Raw genomic sequence first — 24,738 nt, forward strand, 5'->3', positions numbered from 1 at the left:
CATACGCAGTAGACTCCTACTCTAAGTCTGGAACAGAAACCCATCAGTTACTGAAGGTGAAACATGACAACGTTCATAAAAAATAACTTCTACCAAACGTAGTACAGAAGATAATAAACATGTCTGAGGCCTGAGGAAATCAGTACTGGATGAAGGAGAAGTCATGTAGGCAAGGTACATATTTTTAAGTGCCTCTGTATAGTGTCTTTTGCAAAGCACTCTGTCAGTGCCTTAAAATACTAGCCTGTATGTTTTAAAATACTAGCCCTTCTATTTCCTGACATAGGATTCAAAAACAGAAGTCCAGCAACAGCAGATCTCTCCCACTATGTAAAAAAATATTAGTATACAAACTCACAAAGTATCATCCCAATTTCAGAGCCCACAGATATAAAAATACACCAGATGTAAGTATAATCTCAGAACACTCAGAAACCACCGTGAAACAAAGACTCGTTTAGTAGATCATCTTCACATCTCTGTGATAACACTAATGCTGTGCTTTATATAAGTGGGTGATCTGCTCCAGCATGTCTGCTGAAAGAAGTGTAGGGAATTATCTTCATCCTCATCTTCATTGAAACACTTTTAACTATTACATTTAACTTTTAGACTTTTAACTATAACTTTTTTACTGGAAAATACTATAGACAGAAAATATCTAGATATAAAGTTTTTCAGCTAGAAAAATCTGTGCTTTTGTGTTGAAAAGAACAGGGCCACAAGTTTTCTTCATCACTATGCCATTCCTTTGCATTTCATATTATACCTTCATAATATCTTTTTAGAGTCCAACACTTCGGAGTGTGCTGGCTGATAAATTTTATGCAAAATTTTCGGTATTCCTGTAGGATAAAAACACTGGAGTCCACTTTATTACATTTTAAATTCAGATCTTTGGGTTGTTACTAATTTTAGGGTAGAATGGGGGCAAATATAAACTGAAGTTTCCAAACACTTTGGTACTAAAATGCTTACAATAAAAAGTGATTTCAAACCTTTATATGAAACATTTCTACATGTTATTTCCATTTATATATAAGCTTCACATTATAATCTAATCAGAGGGAAAAAAAATGTTAGAAGTCAAGAGTTTCATAAGAAATATATTCATTCTAATTAATCAGTGTTTTATGTGAAATCACTTCCTCCTTTGGCTGTTCTTGGAAGAACTAATTTTGTAATAACGATACTAAACATCAAATAATATATAAGTTTTTATTTATCTATACAGTTCTTTCAACTTATTTTTATAGACTATATTGTTAATACAGCTGAGAACAAACAATTTAAATACAAAGCTTTTGTTAATATTAGAGTTGATACAGGAGGTTTCAAATTATTCACAAACTAATCAATTGAATTAGCTTATAGTTAATTTTTCCACACTACGTAGCATAACATTTAAGTAAATGACAAAATACAGATATAATCAATACTCTCCAGTGTTTCAGGTCATCCAGAAAGGCATTGAGATACTTTGGTAATGAATGTGAGCTTTAAATTTATGTGGAAAGCCAGATAACTTTGTAAAGCAAAACACTGAAATATATTAATTAATTAAGGTAATTTTTGTCAATATTCTGAAACTGTGATAATCCCTACAATGAAACATTGCAGTGGTGATGCATACAAAAACATTACATATCTGATAAAATAAGATTTTCCAGTTCTGAATTTTCTGCAATGCAGACGTTGCTCATGTGTACATTATAGACAGTCTATGATGAAATTATATACCAGTTTTGGTTGCACGAAACTGATATTCATATTAAAGTAAGCAACAAACAAATAAATACTTCGAACTATGGATCTTCACCAATCCATTGACATGAAAGTCAAGGCACTTTAATTTCTTAGTGTAAGAGTTTATTACAATGGCACAGAAAGGCTTACAAGTCAAGGTAAAGAAATTAGACATCTTACGTACAACTAAGAGACAGAACTTAGTGAAGATGTTTAGCACAAATTTATTTAAATAAACTTTTCATTGGAACATCTTGAATTTCATTAAAAAATATATCATTCTAGTAGTTGTGAGAATGCTAGAGAGTCTACTGAATTACACTGTGATAAAATGCAGTAACATGTAATAAATGGCTCAGTCTTCAAAATAGGACTATAATCAAAGTTTAAAATTTATTAAAGGAATAGAGGTAAGCAAACAGCGCTGGGTGCTCCGGGAGTCTCTGCTCCACCAAGATGCACACCAGTTACATCAAGCAGCTGATTTTTATGCTCCTAGGCTGATACATATTCATTACTACTTCTAAAAAAAACGGGTTATTATAATTAGTTTCTGGAATCCAAACCCTCCTACTGGAGCATGCGTATCAGTCTCCGGTGGTCCCCCTGGGGGTCTCTGGGGGTCTTTCATGCTGAAGGCTCGTAGTCTTCCTCTCAGGTTTTTTTTTCTTGTCCTTCCCCTTTGTACTCCTTGGCAGCATGTCAAAAGCTTACACAGTGTTCCCTGCAAGAAGCCATCCCTCGGCTTCTTTCTTCTCCTTAATCTCCTGGCCAGATATCAGGGGCTTGCATAGTGTCCCATTCAGAAGTCATAACAGTTACTAGTTGTTAGCAGTTGTTCTGAAACCCCCAGACATCAGAGACTTCAAAGAAAGAACATACAAATACAAATAGCTCTCTATTGACACTTCACGAATTGTTAAAACATTCCTCACAGGCCATTCACAGAGACACTCCAGTCACATCTATAGCAGTGCTAAATCAACCACAAAGAAGGCAAAAAGCTGTAACTGTTAGGAATAAGAGTTCGGAATCAGGAACAAAAGCAAATAGGCTCATGGATTTGAGGAATATTTCTGAAGATTTGATAAATTGACTATAATGAGGGGGAGACTGGGACACGGGGAGGAAAGGGAAGAAACCACATCTGTGGAAGAATTAAATTGCCAGTGCAATTTAATTGCACTGAGACAGACAGAACTGCTCTCTATTGACACGAATTGTTAAAACATTCCTTTGCAAGATACAAGAACTATATACATTAACCACTCTGTTTTTCTTAGATTTGTGGTTATACTTGTGGTATGTAAGACAGAAGGTCACATTCATCATACCATGCGGCCCTAGCACTGTTCCATACTGACATGAATCAGATGAACATATCTCACAATCCCCCATCTCCTTTTTCATGGCATTGATTCTTGTTTTCCTTTCTAATCAAGTTAATACTTGCCGAATTGATGCCAATTGATACCAATTCTGGATCTTTATTTGTTTTTATTATCATCAGAGAATGGGTTTTCTCTTTCCCTGGTTCTGGGTCAACAGGTACCGCAGTTATTTGCATTCCTTGTATAACCGAGTGTATTAAACATGGAATTATTAACAATCCTCCACATATCCCCAATACAACAATCCTTATTTTAGCAAACCAATCACCACCCATAAAGTCCCCTTCCATAATCATCTTAGATCAATTCAATTCCAAATTTGAACTGGGACATGTGCAATTTTCTTCATTTCCTTTACAAGTTCATTTTCAGCTTTTCTTTCTGTTGTGGTTTAACCCAGCAGGCAGCTAAACAACATACGGCCGCTCGCTCACCTCCCCCCCTCCTTCTCTGGGATGGGAGAGAGAAATGGGAAAGTGAAGCCTGTGAGTTGAGATAAAGACAAAAATAATAACAATAATAATAATAATAACAGTAATGATGATAATAGTACTACTAGTAATAATGTGTACGAAACAAGTGATGCACAATGCAATTGCTCACCACTCACTGTCCGATGCCCAGCCTAACCCCGAGCAGTCCGGCCCTCCTCCCAGCTCTTGCACCCCCAGCCTGCCCACTGGCAGGACAGAGTGAGAAGCTGAAATGTCCTTGGCTTGGTGTAAGCACTGCTCTGCAACAATTAAAACATCAGCATATTATTAGCATTCTTCTCATCCTAAACCAGAACATAACATTCTACCAGCTACTAGGAAGTAATACCCTTATCATCAATCTTTAAACAGCAGTTTAATTTTAATTTAAGATTTAATTTAAAAGCAGTTTTAATTTTAAGTTAAATTTTCCACAGACTTCTCCTTCTTGTGCTAGTAAATAATCCAAAGCTAGGCAATTTTGATACAAAGCAGTTCTCATCTTGGTATTTTGCTTTGCAATTAATCCAAGTGCATCTCCAGTTTTATTTATAACTATTTCTACTACAGCTAGTAACCTAATTATTCTATTAAGTATATATATATATATATTGGGGTATATTAATATTCTATTAAGTATATATATATTGGGGTCCTATAGCCCCAGGATCTGTCTTCTGCCCACGTAGCTGGATCATAATAGACAAACGCCTTCAATCAAGGGGTTGGGCCCGCTTTCGGGGTCGATTCAGGCTTGTGTTACCATTCAGCCTGTCAGGGTGATCCTGGAAAACGAATCACAATTTTATATAGGTTTAAAAAAAAGGTACTTATGTTATTTTCTCGGGACAACCTGACCTTAGTGTGAGAGAAGTCCAGTCGAGGCCCTCTCACTTGGCAGTCAATACCCATAGGGGTTGCCTCCCTCGGTAGACCATACACACTGCAGTGGAGGGTCCTGCCCTGGTCTTGCCTTCTCCCTTTCCTCCCTTCAGGTTTGTCCCCTTTATTTGACATCCTTAATTCATGCAGATCCTCGTTGCCAGAATATTAGTTCTTCCTTAGCTTGAGTTTCAGTTCACCAGGAGCGGATTCGACCCTCCAAGTTTCGGTAGTTACTGGTCCTTTTATCCTGGATGCGTGGGTCCAATCCCTTTCTGCGGTTCTCACAGCTGTTTCTGTAGTAAGTAAAACAAGGTACAGCCCCTCATATCAGGGGTTCAGTGATTCTTCCCTCCGGGTTTATTTATTAAGACCTTGTCTCCTGGTTGTATCTTATGCATTTCGTTCAGGGCATTTGTGTCTCGATCATTAATTTAGCCAATTGTTGTTTTATTGTTTGATTAATTCTTTCTACTTTCCCTGAGCTTTGTGGGTGCCATGGAGTATGGTATTCCCGCTGAATACCTAATGATTGACATAATAATTTTATTATTTTAGAAGTCAAGTGTGTGCCCTGGTCAGAATCAATGTACTGGATTATCCCATATCTAGGTATCAGGTTTTCTAACAGAATTTTTACCACCATTTGTGCTGAAGCTTGTACCACAGGATAAGCTTTTACCCATTGTGTTAAATGATCTACTATTACCAATAGATATTTCATCCTCTCTACTTTGGGCAATTCAGTGAAACCAACTTGTACTTTCTCAAAAGCCCTATAAGCTGTTTTGTTTTGTTTCTCCCTCCGGTGGCTGCTTGTTGAAACACTTTCTTATTTATCTTCTGACAAGTTAAGCAACAGTTATGTAGCAACGGTTATGCAATTTGCTTTGCAAAAAACAAACAAACAAACAAACAAACAAACAAACAAACAAACAAACAAAAAAACCACCAACAACAAAAAAACAATGCAACCAAATTGTTTTAGTAAATGATCACTTAACAACTTTGTACCCCAATGTGTTTGTGCATGCAAACGTCCCCTGTCTGGCAGTGTCCATTTTCCTTCTTCTAATTTAGCCCCTATTTTCTCCAGTTTCGTTTGTTTGTTTTGTTTTGTTTTCCATTGCATTTCATAGTCGGTCCAAAAATTCCGTAGGGGTTTCTTTTGGATTTTGTTGGAACAGATTCTCAATTCCCAATTTAACCAGATTTTGGTATTTACCGTTCATTATTTCCGGGATGACTATAGTCTCAGCGTGGGTTTGGTCAGGGGAATGCAATCGTCAACAGTTCCCTGAGACGTCCCATTGGCAATCTGAGCTCTCTCATAAACTCAGGTTGTTTTAAGGGTTAACTGTTTTTCTGTGTCCATGACAACTCTCTCGCACCCATCATGGTCCCTCTGCCCCAAAGGGCTCACACTGGTGATTTTGAGATCACAGCCTCCTGTTGAGTCAGAACTATTAACATTCCTACATCCTCTTCCCCTGTTCATTCAGCTTCAAACAGCTCTGTTAAATACTACATGCCACACCTTTAACATCTTCAACAATTCTTTTAACCCTTCCTTTATCTTTCTCCAGCCTGTACTTTTCTCAAGCCAACACCAAAGGCTCAGTGAGGGGCCAACTTAATTCCACTCTTTTCCTCTAAGATGCTGAAACAACATATCAGTATGAGACATTTAATCCTATTTTCCTTCTCTCCTCAAAAACAACATTAATTGCAAGATAGTGTTATAGTCAATTGATCTACAAAGCAGCCATTTAGTTCATATAGTGGCCACCACTGATTGCAATACTTAATGAAAGTCCTCTTGCTTTCTGTGCCCCCAGTTCTTCGAATGTGCCAATATGCACCCAAGGAGGTTTTCTTTAAAACGTCTTTGTTTTGGATATTACCCATTTCCTTAATTTCCCATTCCCTTTTATTTATTTATTTATTTATTTATTATTATTCCTTACTAGTTACTGTCCTTTGTTTCAATTTCCACACAAACCTTTTTACTGCAGGTTTTTACTATCTTTTTCTCATCTTCTTCCCCAATGTCCCAATTCTCTGGGATTAAATGCTTCTTCCCACATACAAACTTTACTATTTCAGATCATTAATGAGCCCCATTCCAATCATAAAATCCATGGAACTTCAGGAAAACAGCTGAAGCATTCAGCCTTCCATCTTCTAGACAAATATTACCACCCTTTCCACAAAAATTTACATTTCAACAGGACCGAATTTCAAGCCGAATGCCAGTTTTTCTCATGCACTCTGTTAGTAAGCTCACAAAAAACAAGGAATCACTCCTGTGTATCCGTCACTATGGGTGTTTAAAAGGTATTGATGCCTAAATAAATTCACTCCCCCCCTTGTTACCAAATTCCCAGGGCTCAAGCCCAAACCACCAAAGAAATGACTCTTTCAGTTCTGCTTTGATAATCAGTCAGCCCCCTCCCCCCCCCCAGTACTTGGGAAACTGACCACACACTGCAGCAAATACACCAACACTTCTCAATTGTTAGTTACTTAGATAATGCTCCCACCTTTTTCTTGTCACACTCAAAGCGTTTAAGAGCAAAAATAGGATCACAAGATACACCGCCAGGCCCATATATTAGGCACCGCCAATCAAACCTTGGATAAAACAGCACTTCTTTTCAGTCTGTCACGCACTTCATTCATCTCCGCCCACTCCCCTCGTGGAGAATACGGAACCACGGATCGGAACTCCGCACTCGCTTTACAGGGACACTGTGTCTCACTCACACAGCACAATCGCACAGAGAGGCCTCTAGCACATCTCATTCATAACACAAGAATATAATTTACAATGATAACCAACCAAACAAGTATTGTCTCTGACTGTGTTCTTCATGGTGTGATTCCACTTTGTTTCAAACCCTTACACTTACACAAATACTTTCAACACAAAATACCTGGACATTTAAGAATAACACATACAATTATTAACACTCCAGTTAGCATCCCTCCAGCAGCTGAAAACATACCGTTTGTCCGCAGCTTCGGGAGATCTTTGTCTGCTCCTGCGGTGAGCAGCTGAGAGTGGAGTCCCCTCCAAGCAAAACACTCAGTGTGCACCTGTCCGCAGCCGATCCCGCAGCCAAGCAGAGTGTCTCCTGCCTGGCTCACCAAAATGACTCATAGAAAGCTGACTCCACAATCAGTAAGATTGTAAAGTAGGTATGTTTACTCAGTTCTGGGCGGCACGGGGGGATAGTCCCACCAAAGTCGTGCAGGCCTAACGTGGCAGCTTGCTCTGGTTATATCTAGTAAAGAGTTACATATACATGAAGTTTCCCAACACTCCTATACATATGCATAACCTGTCCCTTTGTGAACAGTCCTCCTTATCTCAGACCCCTTGATTAAAGTCCGAACCATGAGGTTGTTTTGATCTGGTTCTCGGGGTCCGAGAGGCTCCTGTTATCTGGGGGTATAATTGCAGCACAGGCACAGTACATCGCAAATGTAGCACATATTCATTCTTAATCAATTGCTCTCTAATTTCTAATTCCAATGTTTCAGCTACAGCATACTTGCTCTCTTCCAGATCCATGGGTATTCTACTATTAACATTAATGTTCAAAGCCTGACAGACCCCGTCCTCCATGGACCCAAATATCAACCAAAATACATGGGGTCTTAAGGGTTCTTTTGGTCATTCTATCATATAATGCTGGACCATTTTGAATTTACTCTTTAATTTTCTGGGGCCCCTATTGTTCCAATTTCTAATCGTTATTCCTAATGGACTTTCTGGTAATTTGTTCCCTTTCTTCTGGTCCTTGGTCATCAATTCTGTCTGACCCATCTAGGAATTTTACTATGGCAATTCCCACAGCCCTTGGTTACCTTAGTAAGAGTGTTTTGCAGGGGGTTTAGGACCTATCACCCACTCACGAATCCTATAGGAATCACTTCCTTCACCGGCCAAATCCCTCACAGGAGATTGGAACCATGGTTAGAAGACCTCCACACTCACTTCGGAAGTCTCAGTTACACTCTTACACACACAGGCAACCAAATCCCACCCAACCAAACAGTATACTCCTTAAACACTTACGACTTCGTTCGGATCTTCGCACACAGAATTACGGACAAAATACAGTGCTGCAGCCGGCAAGGGAGCTCATAAATAAATCAAATTCTTTGCTTACCTTTATTCAGGTTCAAGATGGCATTAGTCACGACCTCTATGATTAAAGCAGTAGGTGAATGGAATAAACAGAAAAATGTGGGCTCAAGTGAAGAGATGGGAGAAGATGATAATGGAGATGTGATAGTGATGGTGACCGCTTTCAGGGGCTCTGAATTACTGAGAACAGTCAATAGTGAAACGGGGATACTCAACAAGATTAATTAGGGAAAAGGAAAAGCACGTGTGTGGCATTTGATGGCTTTGCACAGCTGCTGTACTGTCCTCACTACTGATTAGAAGAAATATATAAACAGCAGGTATGTTTTTATCTTCAACTACATTGCCACTGAGTGAAGAGAACATGCTTTTCTCTCCCACCTTGCACCTTTAATAGTTTGCCTCCCCAGATGGAGGCTCAGATGTATTATGGTACTATTTCTTCAAGCTTTTCTCTGACCTTTGATAATCTGTATTCTATTAATTATCTTGTTCTCAGTTGTGTCAATAAATTAACTGAATTGTCTGACAAGTAAGGGACAAATCTAATGTTAACCATATTAGCACTATCACTTGTTCACTGAGAAACTACAAACATTCCACTTTCACCTCATTTTGCTGTATGGTTATATATATATTATTTTTTATTATTATTATTTTTTGTTCCCTTGCTTTTGAGCTCTACATGGATGAGTTTTTAAGTAAGTCTGCCTGATCCTTATTGGTAAACTGAAAATTCAAATAAACAATGCTCTGCTTGAAAGATGTTTCCTTCCCTCATATATGATTGTTTTCTCACAATAATTATAATATCAACCTCACCAGAGTTGGTATTTGTGACTGTCTCATGAACAATTCTAGTGTATGTCAGATAACCAGAACAAATTAACTACATGCACAATTTGATGTTAACTGATGTGTTAAATATGAGAAACTAAAATTGTTTAACTCTGATTATCCTGTAACATATATTCATTCAATTGAGCAAGACTGTACAAAATGTAAGATTGAAACACAGACTTGCAAGGCTTTTTATACACATTTTTGCTTAAACTGAAAATACAAGCTTATCTGGAATAGACTGGATTGACTTGAGCTTTACAATTGTGACTACTTGTTGCAGGAAGAACAGCCAAAAACACAACAGACACCAGTACAGTCAGATCATGCTCTCTCTTTATTACCTGAATAGCCTGACTTTTATAGCAAACTTAACAGGGGAGGATAGTGTCTCACACAAGATTATTGGTCAAAAGCACTCAGACAAACAACTGCATGAAAACAACCCCGCCTGCAAGAAAACAACCCCCTTGTGATTAGCAGTCACATAGATCTTGTCCTTGAAGCCAGCTGCTGGCAACAATATTTTTTTTAAATTCCTCAATTGGACGATGTGGGAACATTGTCATGGGAACTTCTTGTAGTCATTCTGGTAGCTCGGTTTGCTCAGCTGCAGCAAGTCATGGCCTCCTTGCTGTTTCAAAAATCCCTCAAAAACTACTCATATATTTCTCAGTTTTTGTACATACAACTCAGTAGCTTACTAAGTTCAAGACACGTACTTGCTAAAATACAGGGCAAAGTTGTGGACTTAGTTTCTTCTACATATAAATATGTAATGGTAATGTACTTGCTTTGATGATACTACCTCATTGAGGATTAAGCGGCAGATGTAATTCTGCATTTTCCTGTACTTACAACATTCAATACTATCTCTAACTTCTTTGCTGCTTTGCTTTTGTGATGAAAGCTGCATGGGAGGATTACATATTGCCTCTGAGTTCTGGGCTTTATTCCTTGTTATTCCTTTTGACGTTATTGACTTTACCAGGTCAATTAATATCCCTTATTTCTATGAAAGGTAGTTTTCATTATCCCTAAATAACTGTGGTTTTACAGCAGCTCCCAACACACCAGTGATTCCAGAATACCAATATGATTCCATTATGTAAGTGCAGACCTTGATCTAATTATCAAACTCAAAAAAATAAACAAACAAACAAATAAATAAGAACATCTTATTTAAAACATCAATAATACTGTAGCATTTTGATTTTTTTCCCTTTCAGTTTTCCTTTTTATTTTTTATTTTTTTAATAGAAAGTCTACTCAATGCAGCTGAAAGCAAATAACTAAAATCTAAACATCTGGTGAAGCTATAATTAAATTTATTTTTTTTTTTTCAGAAGGGATATTGTCATTTTCTTTTCATGCTAGAAGCCAAACAGGTGACAATTTATTTAGGTAACTGGTTGAAAAATGGGAACTTAAAGAGCTCAAATTATAGCAATGCATTCAGCTTCACACATACATTGCTCAACCCATTGACCTGAATTTTCAGCAGATGTCACATGGTCTTCTAGACCTATTCTAAAATGGATATGTATTAATAATTCATTACAGTCTTTCCTCTCTAACCAACCATTTAGGTAATATTAAGAAACTCCAGTGTAGTGCTCCTTATGCTAGCATTTTACATAATGTAAAAGGCAAAGAAATGAACACATACTCCAGTTCTACTTTTTCCAGGTCCTAAATGAAGTTCCTTCTGTAATGCTAACTGAACTTTTCTCCCGTCAGCACTGATAAAAAATGAGCTTGCTTAGCACTATAATGAAGCAATGGTTCTGAACATGGAATAAAATCAAAAATATATTTTACTTTGATATTTAATGTTTACTTAAAAAAAAAAAATAAAAAGACATTACTATGTAAAAGAAAAAAGAAATTACAATTATCTTAAAAAAAAAAAAAAGATAAGATACCTTTCCTATACGTGCATACCACTACATTCGGTAGAATCATTTATGTGTCTTTTTTCAGTCTCCTGTTTCCAAATTTCTTGTTTACACTCTGCGTAGAAGGTTGTATGCATCTCACATGCTATGAAATCCAAATTAGAGTGCATTCACCTTAAAACATGACGAGCCGAACTAAACCTGAAAAATATCCTAATTTACGTGTAGAAACACTCTGAATTCCAATTTCCTCAGTATGGATTATCTGTTAAAATTCACATTCATTCAGAAATCTTAGAAAACATTTCATATTAATCAAGGGATAATTATATTTAAGAGCAGTTTATTATAACATCAGTTATTTAAAAAGTTCAGAATATAACATTCATTTTTCTAGACCCCTAATATTTCGTATTAATGAATAGTTGCACTTTTTTTGCATATCTGTAAGTTTTAGGAATAACTAATTAACTAAATTTAAACAAACAAGCACAAAAACTTGTGATTTCCCCAATTTTTCCACTAATATTGACCATGTGAGTAGATGAGAACCCTGGCTTTAAAAGAAAATGAATTTTGAGTAAAGAAGCAATGTCATTGATGTATTTTATCTTTCATTTAAAGGTCGTGTAAAGCTACAGAAATACATTTTAATACAGTAATTTATAAAAACAGAAAACATTTATATATATATATATAATCTTTTTCCCCATCCCCATAATTTCAACAATGTATTATTTTTTTTCTGTCTTGATAACAAGAATATTTCTTTATATGAATCACAAAAGTTAGGATCCAGCTCAATAAATTTCAATCTCAGTTAACTGAAAAATATTTGAAAGACAATGTAGTCATTGGTCACAGCCTACATGAGTTCACAAGGGGAAAATCCTGCTTAACGAATATAATTTTCTTTCACAACAAGATTATGTTGATATGTCACCTCGTTGACCAAAAGAAGCCAGTAAATGTAATATTTTTGGATTTCAGCAAAGCTTTCAATACTGTTTCTCACAGTATCCATCTTGGCAAAATGTTCAGCATATAGCCAGACACATACATAATAAGATTGGTGAACAATTGACTGATGGGTCAGTCTCAAAGGGTTATAGTAAATGAAGTTACATCAGGCTGGAAACAGTCATGGGGGGAGGGGGGAGAGGGGTGGATTTTATGAACAATCCTATATAATGCTTTCATAAATGACTTGGGTGAAGGACTAGAAGATATACTAAGACAGACCTCACTGCAGCCTTCTAGGACTTAAAGGAGGCCTACAAGAAAGCAGGAGAGGGACTCTGCCTGGGAGTGTAATGACAGGACAGGAGTAATGGCTTTAAACTAAAAAAAATAAAAATGGTAAATTTAGATTAGATAATGGGAAGAAAATATTTACTATGACTGTTGTGTGGCACTGGCTTAGGTTGCCCACAGAAGCTGTGGATGCCTCATACCTGGAAGTATTCAAGGCCAAGTTGGATGAGGTTTTGAGCAACCTGGTCTAGTGGGAGTTGTCCCTGCCCATGGCAGGGGGGTTAGAAATAAACGATCTTTAAGGTCCCTTCCAATCCAAACCATTCCATGATTCTATGAATACGTCATATATATGGTTTATATAAACAACATATATGTACAATCACCTTTTAAATGTTTCCCAGCAACTATGATGGTTTGCACCCACTTTTTGCTTTCAATATCAGAACAAAGACAGTCTTGCTATTTCATTAGAAAACGATGGAAGAATTAGGATGGTTTTCTGTATCAGGACCTTAATAAATTCTGGCATATGAAATCATATTCCAAAATATGAACTTATTTATAATAATTAATTTATTATTTTGACAGTTGCAAGGTCATTGTTATTCATTTATACTCTTTCTGTCTTATGTACAAGTGTTCATAATCCCGATTAAATTCAAATTTCTGACCAGTGCTGAAAGAATATTTCAGAAACTCATTGAAAGAAGGGGAAAAAAAGAAGATCAATACACAAGAGTAATGTTTGTGTCAAAGATATTGCTCAAGGATCTCAACAAAAGAATCAATTTTTAATCATTCATAGTAATTAGGCACAACTTGTAACAATAGAAGGAACTATTTATCAGAAACTGAAATTGTCTGTTAATTATAAACCATTGAAACAGTTTATATTTCAGCTTATGCTTTTACTTTATCTTCAGTTTTCAAGATTAATTCTAATTACTGTACAGATTAATGGTTATCATGTGTGTCCTACATTCATTACAAATGAATAGAAATTAGTCTTATATTTAGGAAATAAATAAAACACATTATATATAGACTTTTTTAACTTCTACATGCATACATTGTCATGGTACTCAGAGCAGTCATTACAATTTGCATTTATAAGAATAAGAAAATACATATCACATAATTGAATAAGGCAAACTAAAGTAACCTTTGCTTAAAGAATAAAAAGCAGTAAACCCTGTAACAGGCAGTGGACAAATTGCCTAGTTTGATTGGCAGCTGCTTGTGTACTGTTTATACAATCAGTAATTTCTTTCTGACAAGTACTACTGTAAATCTTAGGGTGGCAAATAGATTCAATGCAGTAGTAAGCAAACTTATTTATGTGCTTACTTAGATATGACCCTTGTTACTCATTTGACTTCCATCATTATGAATCAAAGCACTATTTTCAAAGTATGAAGGTTCTCTTTTGTCAAGGGCAGGTATCCCTGACAGTCCTATCACATTCCAAACACATCCCATGTTCCTGTAGGAGCAAATAATATAAACCAATCTTTTCTCTTTGGATAAATGAGTGTAGCAGTTAAAACCATCCTTGAATACCAGTTTTCTAATCCATAAATAATGGTCATGATACGTCCTGGAGCAAGAGGATGGGAGAAAATAGGTAGTATGAAGTGGCAAGTCTAAGAATTGATTCAAAATAAATAAAATGGGCAGACAGCATGTTCATGTGAGAGAGAAATATTTTTTTTTTCTTCTACAATCACATATATATGAGAGATATCAGCTGATAACAATTTCTATGCCCTACACTGCGGTCCAAATTTTATCACATTAACCTGTATTTTAGTCACTTGTCCATGCAGAGTGGGAAAGGGTAAGTAGTGTTTTCACAACTGAATTAAGTCCCCAGGTTCATCCAAGACCACAAATAAAAAATAATCATATGATTATTTCATAACATCACCTTGGGGCAAGCTTAAGTCTTATAAATAATTTCACTGTCATTTTCTGTGCCTTAATATTCTTACAATAGAGATTTTTTCTCTCTGGAAATTTTTCTCTCTGTCTCATCTTCCTCTGAGGACACAGAGCTGGGTATTATTTTTTCTCCACAGTTTATATTGTTGTTATTTCTCTTTTCCCATTATTGTCTGACTTGAGCACGTTTTTGGTCCTCTGGGCTTCTGTAAAAACAAGCCTAGAGGCTTGCTGTAGAACACTTAGCCTCTGAATCTGACCTTGCACACATGGGAAGAATTTCTTATAAGAACTCCCTCTTCTAAAGGGGTAGTCAGCTACAAAGTTATAACTTATGCTGAAAAAAAAATATTTTAAGCACATTTCTTTCCTTGACTAAATCAGGCTGCTATGTTTATCTCAATGAGGTCTAATATCAGTGGGGAAACTGCAAGTTTTTGCACCATGTTTGTGCACTACATACAAATAGACGAGTCTGAGGGAAAAATAAATAAATAAGTAAATAAATAAATAAATAAATTTGTGGAAGTTCTGTGGAAAATTGGTATGCAGTCAAAAAATGATTCTCTTTAGCAAAGAGTGATATGATTTTCTTTCTTATTTGGCTTTCATGATACAAAAACACATGCTACATGCAATCAGTCAAATTTTCGTATGCCTGCTACATTAATGTGTTTTAAACATCTTTGTACTGATTGCATTATCTGTTCACTACAAAAACAAAACAAAACAAAAAAAGTAGAGTTGTTTTTTTTTCATTTGTTTGTTTGTTTGTTTGTTTTGGTTGAGTCCAAGAAGAGGATATTTATTTTCTCTTAGCCCTAGAGAATAGAATCCTTGTAAATAAAACAGAACAAGTTTTAGTCTATGAAAAAGTGTCAGGGCTCAGACTTTGTACTTAACACTCTTTCTCCCAAACCAAGGTAACAAGATGAATATGGGAGAAAATCTCTAGCCTTCCCTGAATGCTGAAAGTTATCCATGTGCTGGAAGAATGCTAACTGGCACAAATATAAACTCTGTGATGATCAAATAATATACATAACCACAGACCAATGCTTGAGACTTACATTCTGACTTTTCTAGGTTTTCCAGCATGGCTATCATTCATCAGATTGTAAAAGTACCCAAACATGTAAAGGCAGAACAGCTATTACCAGAGCACTATTCCATGTTAGATTTTTCAGCATGTCAGGAAGCATGTCAGCATGACATTGAGGTCCTGGAGAGCCCTCAGAGAAGGGCTACAAAACTAGTGAAGGGTCTGTAACACAAGTCCTATTAGGAGAGGCTGAGGGGACCAGGGTTGTTTAGTCTGGAGAAGAAGAGGCCCAGGGGAGACCTTCTTGCTCTCAACTACCTGAAAGGAAGCTGTGGGGAGCTGGGGGTTGACCTCTTCTCACAGATAACTAGTGATAGGACAAGAACGAATGGACTCAAGTTGTGCCATGGGAGATTTAGGTAAGAAATTAGGAGACATTTCTTCTCTGAAAGAGTAGTCAGGCATTGGAATGGGTTGCTCAGGGAGGTGGTGGAGTCACTGTCCCTGAGGGGTTTAAGGCAATGTTGGACATGGTGCTTAGGGACGTGGTTTAGTGGGTGATATTGGTGGTATGGGGAATTTTTGGACCAGATGATCTTGGAGGTCTTTTCCAACATTAATGTTTCTATGATTCTATGAAGAAAGAAAAAAAAACTGTTAAGTTGAAAGCTAGTTCATACCAACAAAGAGTAAGATTTGAGTATATTATAGTGATTTCCTCTGGAATAGGAAAGCTTGTCTTTTTTTAGTGAAACATGGGATTATGTGGCAGGGGATTAGGACACAGTACATATACTCAAGTCTTCTTGAAGACTTTGTCACAGCCTCCTTAGCATGATATAGTGTGCTAGAAAAATACTGTAAAAATAGTCTGTAGCACTGTGTTTTCATTTGGTATCTAGCATTGGCAGTACATGGCAGCTGCTCCCTAAAAGTCACGAGTATGTTTAAGAAATCTGGCACCTCTTAAAGGAACATCTGGGGCATTGACATTTCAATTAACATCCATGGCTAAAAAAAAAAAAAAAAAAAAAAAAAAAAAGTATATTTTCCTAATGCAGTGAGAATTCTTTCTTCAGAGAATGCTCTGTGTTAACATAAGGAGAGAAAAAACAAAACAAAACAAAACAAAAAACCTAACAATGCAGAATTTAAATTGAAGGCTATAGATCTCCAAGGGTAATGAAAAAGGAGTCTATGGTGTAATGGACAGGACCAGGTAAGGAGACCTGTATTCAATTTTTTTCCTTTTCTTTAAGATCATTGAATAGCTACTGAAAGAAATAGGAAAAAACATAAATATTGAATACCTGTCATTTTCTATCAATGTGTGGTAATGTAGTAATTTAGCTGAAATCAATGGATTTACACAAGTTACAACTAAAGATATTGAAACTAGAAGCAGATTTCATATTTTTTTCCAAGTGTATCTTTTTGTTCTCATCCTCAGATTATGACATTCCAGAGTATTTTAAACTTCTATTGAAAAAAAAAAAAAGTAATAGTAATAGCAATAGCAATAATAAAATAGCTATGCATTTCACTGTATCTATTGGTGGTTCAAACACATACAATAACTCATCCAGAAAATTTGGATTTACTGGCTTGGGAAGCATTTATAACAAGGTTGATGTTGTTTGCAACAGAAAAATCATATCTTAAAACATCATTACTGCTAATGTACATTAGTATAAGATCTGAAAGTCAACCAGAATACAAAATCTCCTCAGAAAGACTGATAATGAAAAATGAGATTTTGTGTACAAGATATTCGAGTTCTGATATTCTCCTTAAAGCAAATGTTCTGTTTTTGTTTTGTTTTGTTTTATTGAAAATGTGGGTAGTTTTTTGCCATTGTATTTTTTGTGTATGTATGAGTTAGAATTCCCAAGAACAGTAGGTAAGAAAAATAAATACTGAGGTTGCTTCCACATAATTACAGAAAGCAAAACATACAAAAGGATGTTTGATCTTTGCCATTTAGAAAAATAAAGAAAAAAAAAAGAGGGAGAAGAACTGTTAGAAAAGGTTATTATTAAAGCTACCAATAAAGACTCTTCATTTAGGATGAAATCTATCAAAAATTAACTGTCAATTACTCAATAAGCCAGAAAACCCACATGATCTATATTCCAGGCAAAATATTTATATATACCTAGACTGCAGGGTATAAAATCAATACCTTCTTCAGGTTTTTACATTATATTTTATATATTGTTATATCTATTTTTTTTTTCTAAAATCAAGCATTATATCAGCTACTATAGACAAGATTTAGGCAGCTGTAGACTCTTCACTAGACAGAGATTTAAGAAATAATCAGAACTTTCAATTTCAAACAGCACTTGAATGTAATTTTTTAAATTAATATTTTGGACTTGTCACCTACAATATACAATGTATATTATCTGTTCTGGGGGACCTTGCTACTTATATTTATCCACTAAAATTTATAGAAGTCCTTTTTAATTTCACAAACAACATACAAGATGTCCTTTTTAATTTCACAAACAAACAAGATAGCTTATCTCTGCTTGTATGTGAATGGATGTATTTTTTCTCTAAGTGTCACTAATTGCTAACATTGTTCTCCCAAGCAGTGCAACAATGCATAAAAAGCATGAGATATCTCCTGCCCATGATGTGTTTGCAATAAAAGAAATTGTGTTTCTGTGCCACTAGTTGATATGAAATCACAATATTTGTTTTTATTTCTTGGCCTCTTTCATTAGTTAACCATGGGTCTATTTTTTCAGGTAAAGAATCTTTTCCACAGCTTAATGACATTTTCTGATCTCTGCATAACAATGTATTGAAGTGCAGTGAAGATTCCAATCTATTTAAATAAACCCAGGATCCCTTTATTAAGCTATTGTTGTGCCTTCGCTATTTTTGTTCTGCCTTAAAATTACTTTTACTTTAGTCAGTTATGACAAATTGATAGCTGTTAAAATGCAAGTTGACACCACACACTATATCTTTTTTTCCTCCAATACAGAACAAAACACTCCAATATTCCTGCAGAGATCATCGTCACATTCAGATTCCTACAGCCTTCACCGTTATTATTCACCATCTCTTGTTTTAAACTGTTAGTAAAATTCTTCCTTCCATATTGGGTGAAAATTATTTATATCTTATTTCTATAGAACATTTTTTGTAGGATGTATGAGGTATTTTAGTTTGATTGTTGATAAAATACAAAAAATACATATATTATAAACATTTTATTTTAGGGTTTCGAATTCAGGGAGTAAGCATCTTAACTATGAAATCTGTTGCATGATTCATTTCACTACTATTCATTGCCCCTTTTCATCTTCTATTTTATTAGATCATGGGATTTTTCATACAGTAATAGAGGTGTCTTATCATTTTATTAACAGAATGAAAGAGAAAAAGCTTTAGTATCTGCATTATGTTGAATTCACTTTTTAACTGATTCATCTTCCAATAATTTAGACAAGGTTAGAAACAAAATACTTTACAGAACATGCTGGGAAAACAAAAGGAATTTATCACTATTAGGAAAAATATGAATATAAAATTATAAATTATAACACTCAAATAATACTTACTGAGCAATTTCTGAGTCATAATCAATCACTTAAAATCCATATTCTAAGCTTAGCACTGTTACTTTCTTTTAACTAACTCGGTACTAAATAGAAAAAATGACCTATGATTCTTATTAGCTGGACCTGTCATTAATATTATTTTTTCCATCCAGTATGTCTCTGAAAGTGATAGCTTCTGATTGAAACAATGAAGCACGTATGCTCAAGGGTAACAAAGACTCCATAACATAAATCATTCAAATTCATATAAAAATATAAGATCTAAACATCTATAAAAATACAGGATATCACTTGTATATTTATTCAAAAACATTTTTAAAGAGATTAAAATTTTAGGCAAAATACCATTCTCAGATCACCATACATTTGAAAAATCTTCAAAAAATATACAGAATATGAAATGACTATGTTAAAGATTCCTAACCTCCAATACATCCTAGTCAGCTGGCTATATCAGTTGCCATTGAAATGTATTATATATATATATATATATATATATTAAGCAAATTTGTAATTTTCTTCAAAATATATATATAAAAAAAAAATAAAAAATAACTCACAATTTTGCTTAACATAAAAACTTTGATGTGACCTTTCTTCCTGGGTTAAGTTTGATAGTGCATTATAAAACATCTTTATTTTCCAGATGTGCCAGGAATAATATCAAAGATATAGGGTGTGAGGCTGTTTAGAGATTTCTTTATTGCACCTGATAAGAAGAGAGAGCAGACAGCTGACATTTCCACTGCCTTGATAACATCTGTTTTTTCCACTTCACTATGCTTTCATTATTTTATTTTATTTTTTTGCCCCACTGTTTCCAAATTCTGAATTTTTTAAAAAGAAGAATCTGCTGTATGCCTTTCTTCACAGGTTGTCTGATGTTATCCTCAATTTCTACAGTACTTTACCACTAATTTCTGACATTTATTAACCTCCTGTTGCTGATGCATTTGTTGAGTTTCTAAAAGATATTTATCACTTCTTTCAGTCTTCTGTGCAGTGAGAGTATCACTTTTGTTCTTTAAGTTACCTGGCTTCAAACTTCTGTTCTTTAAGTTATTTTGTTATATAACTCCATAACTTTGTTTATGGAGTAAAGGGCAGTACAGTACAAACACTTTGTAGAGAAACATGCAGTGGAACAGCATTACATTTCAAAGTCACGTTCATCTTAACATTTTCTACAGTCTTTCAACATTATCACATTTATGTTGTAATCAGTTGATCAAATGCCCCTGGGTTTTCTACTGTAATTCAAGCACAAAAAAATCATTGACACTTTATGAGAGGATTCATCTCACATGACTTTAGGCACCTGAAGCCTTAACTTAGAGAGATGTGATAGACTGTGCTAGTTACTCTATGCCCTCTGTTTAATATACTAAGAAGAGGAAGGCTTCTGTGTAGTTGTTACATTCTATACACTTTTGGAATTCAAAAGAGAATCTGACATTTCTAGCTCAAAATCAAATATATGACATGATATCTAAACCAGCTGAATTATTTTTCAAATAATTTATTTTTATGCTTTTGATTTTCAATTCATTAACTTATTATTTAAAAGTTTAAATAAAACTTCTGATGAGCAGTTTGTAGTTGCAGCAGTGCAATTCAAATTTCCGTATATAACTTCTAAGATTTAAACTGGTTAAAAAAAATATGAGCACACTTTCAACGCCAGTTTAATTGCAAAATGATTGTTCATAAGGAAAAAAAAAATTGAATAATTGCTATATTTCTATATTTTCTTTAGTTGAATTATTTTATCTGACATTTTAAAAGGGATTTCTTAATTGATGTTGAGTATTATTTTAGTTTATGTTTTATTTATTTAATGTTTTATTTAATGTCTTTTATTATATATATGTAATACCTCATAATATAATATATAACTTGATAGCAGAATAATCTGAGTTCTTCCTAACATCCAACCTAAAACTCCCCTGGTGCAACTTAATCCCATTCCCCCTTGTCCTGTCACCAGGCACATGGGAGAACAGACAAATCCCCACCTTGCTACAGCCTCCTTTGAGGTACCTGTAGAGAGCGATAAGGTTGCCCCTGAGCCTCCTCTTCTCCAGGCTGAACAAGCCCAGCTCCCTCAGCTGCTCCTCGTAAGACTTGTTCTCCAGACCCCTCATCAGCTTCATTGCCCTTCTCTGGACCCACTCAAGCACCTCGATGTCCTTCTTGTAGCGAGGGGCCCAAAACTGAAGACAGTACTAGAGGTGCGGCCTCACCAGAGCCGAGTACAGGGGGATGATCACTTCCCTAGCCCTGCTGGCCACACTGCTTCTTATACAAGCCAGGATGCTGTTGGCCTTCTTGGCCACCTGAGCACACTGCTGGTTCATATTCAGCTGACTGTCCACCAATACTCCCATGTCCTTCTCCTCCTGGCAGCTTTCCAACCACTCGTCTCCCACCCTGTAGCTCTGCTTGGGGTTGTGTCATGGTTCTGCTCAAGTGGGCAGCCGAGCTCCACCACAGCCGCTCTCTCTCCCTCCTCAAAGAGGAACGGGGAGAAAATACGATGAAAAGGGCTCAAAGGTTGAGATAAGGACGAGAAGATCATGAAGTAATTATTGTAACAGGCAAAACAGACTCGGCATAGGGAGATAGTAGGATTTATTGCTTATTACTAACAAGCTAGAGAAGTGAGAAACAAAGGAAAGAAACCAAAAGCACCTTTCCCCCTCATCCACCCTCTTCCACCTCCTCCCCCCGAGCAGCACAGGGGAATGGGGGTTGTGAGATATGTTCATCTGATTCGTGTCGGTATGGAACAGTGCTAGGGCCGCATGGTATGATGAATGTGACCTGTCTTACATACCCTTGTATATCCACAAGTCTAAGAAAAACAGAGTGGTTAATGTATATAGTTCTTGTATCTTGCAAAGGAATGTTTTAGCAATTCATGTCAATAGAGAGCTTGAAGGGAAATGTATTTGTAGGCTTTTCCTTGAAGTCTCTGATATCTGGGGGGGAGGGTTTCAGAATAACTGCAAACTATTATGACTATTGCATGGGACACTATGCAAGTTTCTGATATCTGGCCAGGAGATTAAGGAGACGGGAAGAGCTGAAGAACAACTAAAAGACAAAGCTTGCAGGGGACGTTGCACAAGTCTCTGACATACAGCCAAGTTGGACAAAGGAGAAGGACAAGAGGGAGGAAGACTATGAGCCTTCAGCACAAGACACCCCCAGAGGGACCACCGGAGACTGATACGCATGCTCCAGTAGGAGGGTTTGGATTCCGGAAACTAATTATAATAACCTTGTTTTTTTTTAATAGTAATTAATATGTATTAGCCTAGGAGCATAAAAATCAGCTGCTTGATGTAACTGGTGTGTGTCTTGGTGGAGCAGAGACTCCCGGTGCACCCAGCACAGTTTGCTTACCTCTATTCCTTTAATAAATTTTAAACTTTGATTATAGTCCTATTTTGAAGACTGAGCCATTTATTACAGGGTTATGGTCAGTCTACAGCACTTCTTCTCTGCCGCTCCTTCTCGGTCACTCTCGTCCCCTGTGCTGTGGGGTCCCTCCCACGGGGTACAGTCCTTGATGAACTGATCTGGCGTGGGCTTCCCACAGGCAGCAGCTCTTCCAGAGCTGCTCCAGATATGGGTCCGTACCACAGGGTCTATCCCTCAGGAGAAAACTGCTCCAACCTGGCTGCCCCACGGGCAGCAGCTCCTGCCAGGTCACCTGCTCCTGTGTGGTCTCCTCCACGGGCTGCAGCGTGAAACCCTGCTCCACCGTGGTACTCCATGGGCTGCAGGGGGACAGACTGCTTCACCATGGTCCTCACCACAGGCTACAGGGGACTTCTGCTCCAGCGCCTGGAGCACCTCTCCCCCTCCTTCCTCACTGACCTTGGTGCCTGCAAGGCTGTTCCTCACTCCTCTCACTCTCCCAGCTGCTGTGTGGTGCAGCGTTTTTTTTCCCTGTCTTAAATATGCTCTCACAGAGGCACAAAACAACATCGCTTATTGGTTCGGCTCTGGTCAGCAGTGGGGCCCTTCCCAAACATGGGGCAGCTTCTAGATCCTTCTCACAGAAACCACCCCTATGGCCCCCTGCTACCAAAACCTTGCCACATAAACCCACTACAGGTTGTTGCATACCAGGTGCAGGACCCAGCAATTGGCCTTGTTGAACTTTGTACATTTGGCCTCAGCCCTTCCACTAAACCAGGTTGCTCAAAGCCCCATCCAACCCTTCCTTGAACACTTCCAGGGATGGGGCATCTACAACTTCTTATCCACTAATGTCAGTTTATTTGAAATATTTGGTGTCCTAATATGCCACAGTTTTAACTACACATAATGAAAGAAAATTATTTCCCTAAAATAAAATGATCAAGACTATGAATAAAAAGAGAAATAATGAGTTGAAACTTATCTTAATGTCAAAGTTATTATCTGTTTCTTATCCAAGCTCCTCTAATTTTTCTCAGTTATTTATAGGTTTTGTTCTTAAAACTCTGTCTCTCGTTTAGCTATCTCAGTATCTCTTCTACATCCACTTTCTCCATTCTCCACTGTTCCAAACCATTCCGACAGGTGATTAACAAATGCTGATTTTTGTTTCCAAGAAAATACCTTTCATCCACTCTGTCTTGAAAAGTTTTCCAAGTGCTGTAACACTTGTCTTGTTCTTGCTTGCATCTTCACAATCTGAAATCACCAATCACCTTGGTAATCTGTGTATTACAATTATATAATTCTTCATTCATATTGCGTTGATATTGTAGATGGAAAACTGTGTCTTTCTGGTCACAGAAACTCATTTCAATTTGATTTCAATTGATCTGAATGCCATGTTAATACACTGAAGATTAACATGCAAAAAATGACATGTTTATTGAATAGCATTATCCTTACAACTGTGTATATGTTCAGAATAAATTGTAGTATAAATGCATTGACAGCAGCTAATCTCAGAAGATTAAATGTGCATCCCTAATAAACTAGTAAACTCTTTACTCATGCTAGAGAGGAGTGAATGACAAGAAGTGCAAGATCTTATCTAAAAGGCAAAACGCATTACAGTGCATAATAATGCACATAACAAGTCTGCTCAGATATGAGCTAAGAAAGAATGCAAGAAATGAATGCATATGTCTGAAGACAGAGCACTTATTCTACTTTTGGGTAAATGTGCTATTGAGATCAATTAGATCACATAACTCCTGCAGACAGGTAGAATAACAGTAATAAAACCTAAAGCAAAGAACATATTGCACAGTGTGCTGACAAGGTCAAATTGATAGTAATGATGTGTGATGGTAGCACTGCAATAAGGTTGTCTAATACTGTATGCATCTGATATTGGTTTTCATTACCTATACCCTGGAGTACAGTCAGAAGTTCACTAAAATGATAGTGATTACCCAAAGGGCAAAGGCAAATAAGACAGTCAGTTCAGTACTTGTGCATCCTACAAACTGCATGAAGGTAGAAAAAAATGAACCTGATACTAGATCTACAAGGCTTACTACCACTGGGATCAAGTTGAATTT

The 24,738-nt window shown here is 36.4% G+C and overlaps 1 long non-coding RNA gene across 1 annotated transcript; it reads right to left on the bottom strand.

The window, feature by feature from the left end:
* Positions 1 to 1,239: 1,239 nt before the first annotated feature.
* Positions 1,240 to 8,569, bottom strand: LOC137854015 (uncharacterized). Its single transcript, XR_011094884.1, has 3 exons — positions 7,501 to 8,569; positions 4,469 to 4,788; positions 1,240 to 3,870 (listed from the first exon to the last, which is right to left on the bottom strand). It is a non-coding gene; the product is annotated as an uncharacterized lncRNA (long non-coding RNA).
* Positions 8,570 to 24,738: the final 16,169 nt, after the last annotated feature.

Source organism: Anas acuta, chromosome 1, assembly GCF_963932015.1.
Source record: "Anas acuta chromosome 1, bAnaAcu1.1, whole genome shotgun sequence".
NCBI classification, from domain to species: Eukaryota; Metazoa; Chordata; class Aves; order Anseriformes; family Anatidae; genus Anas; species Anas acuta.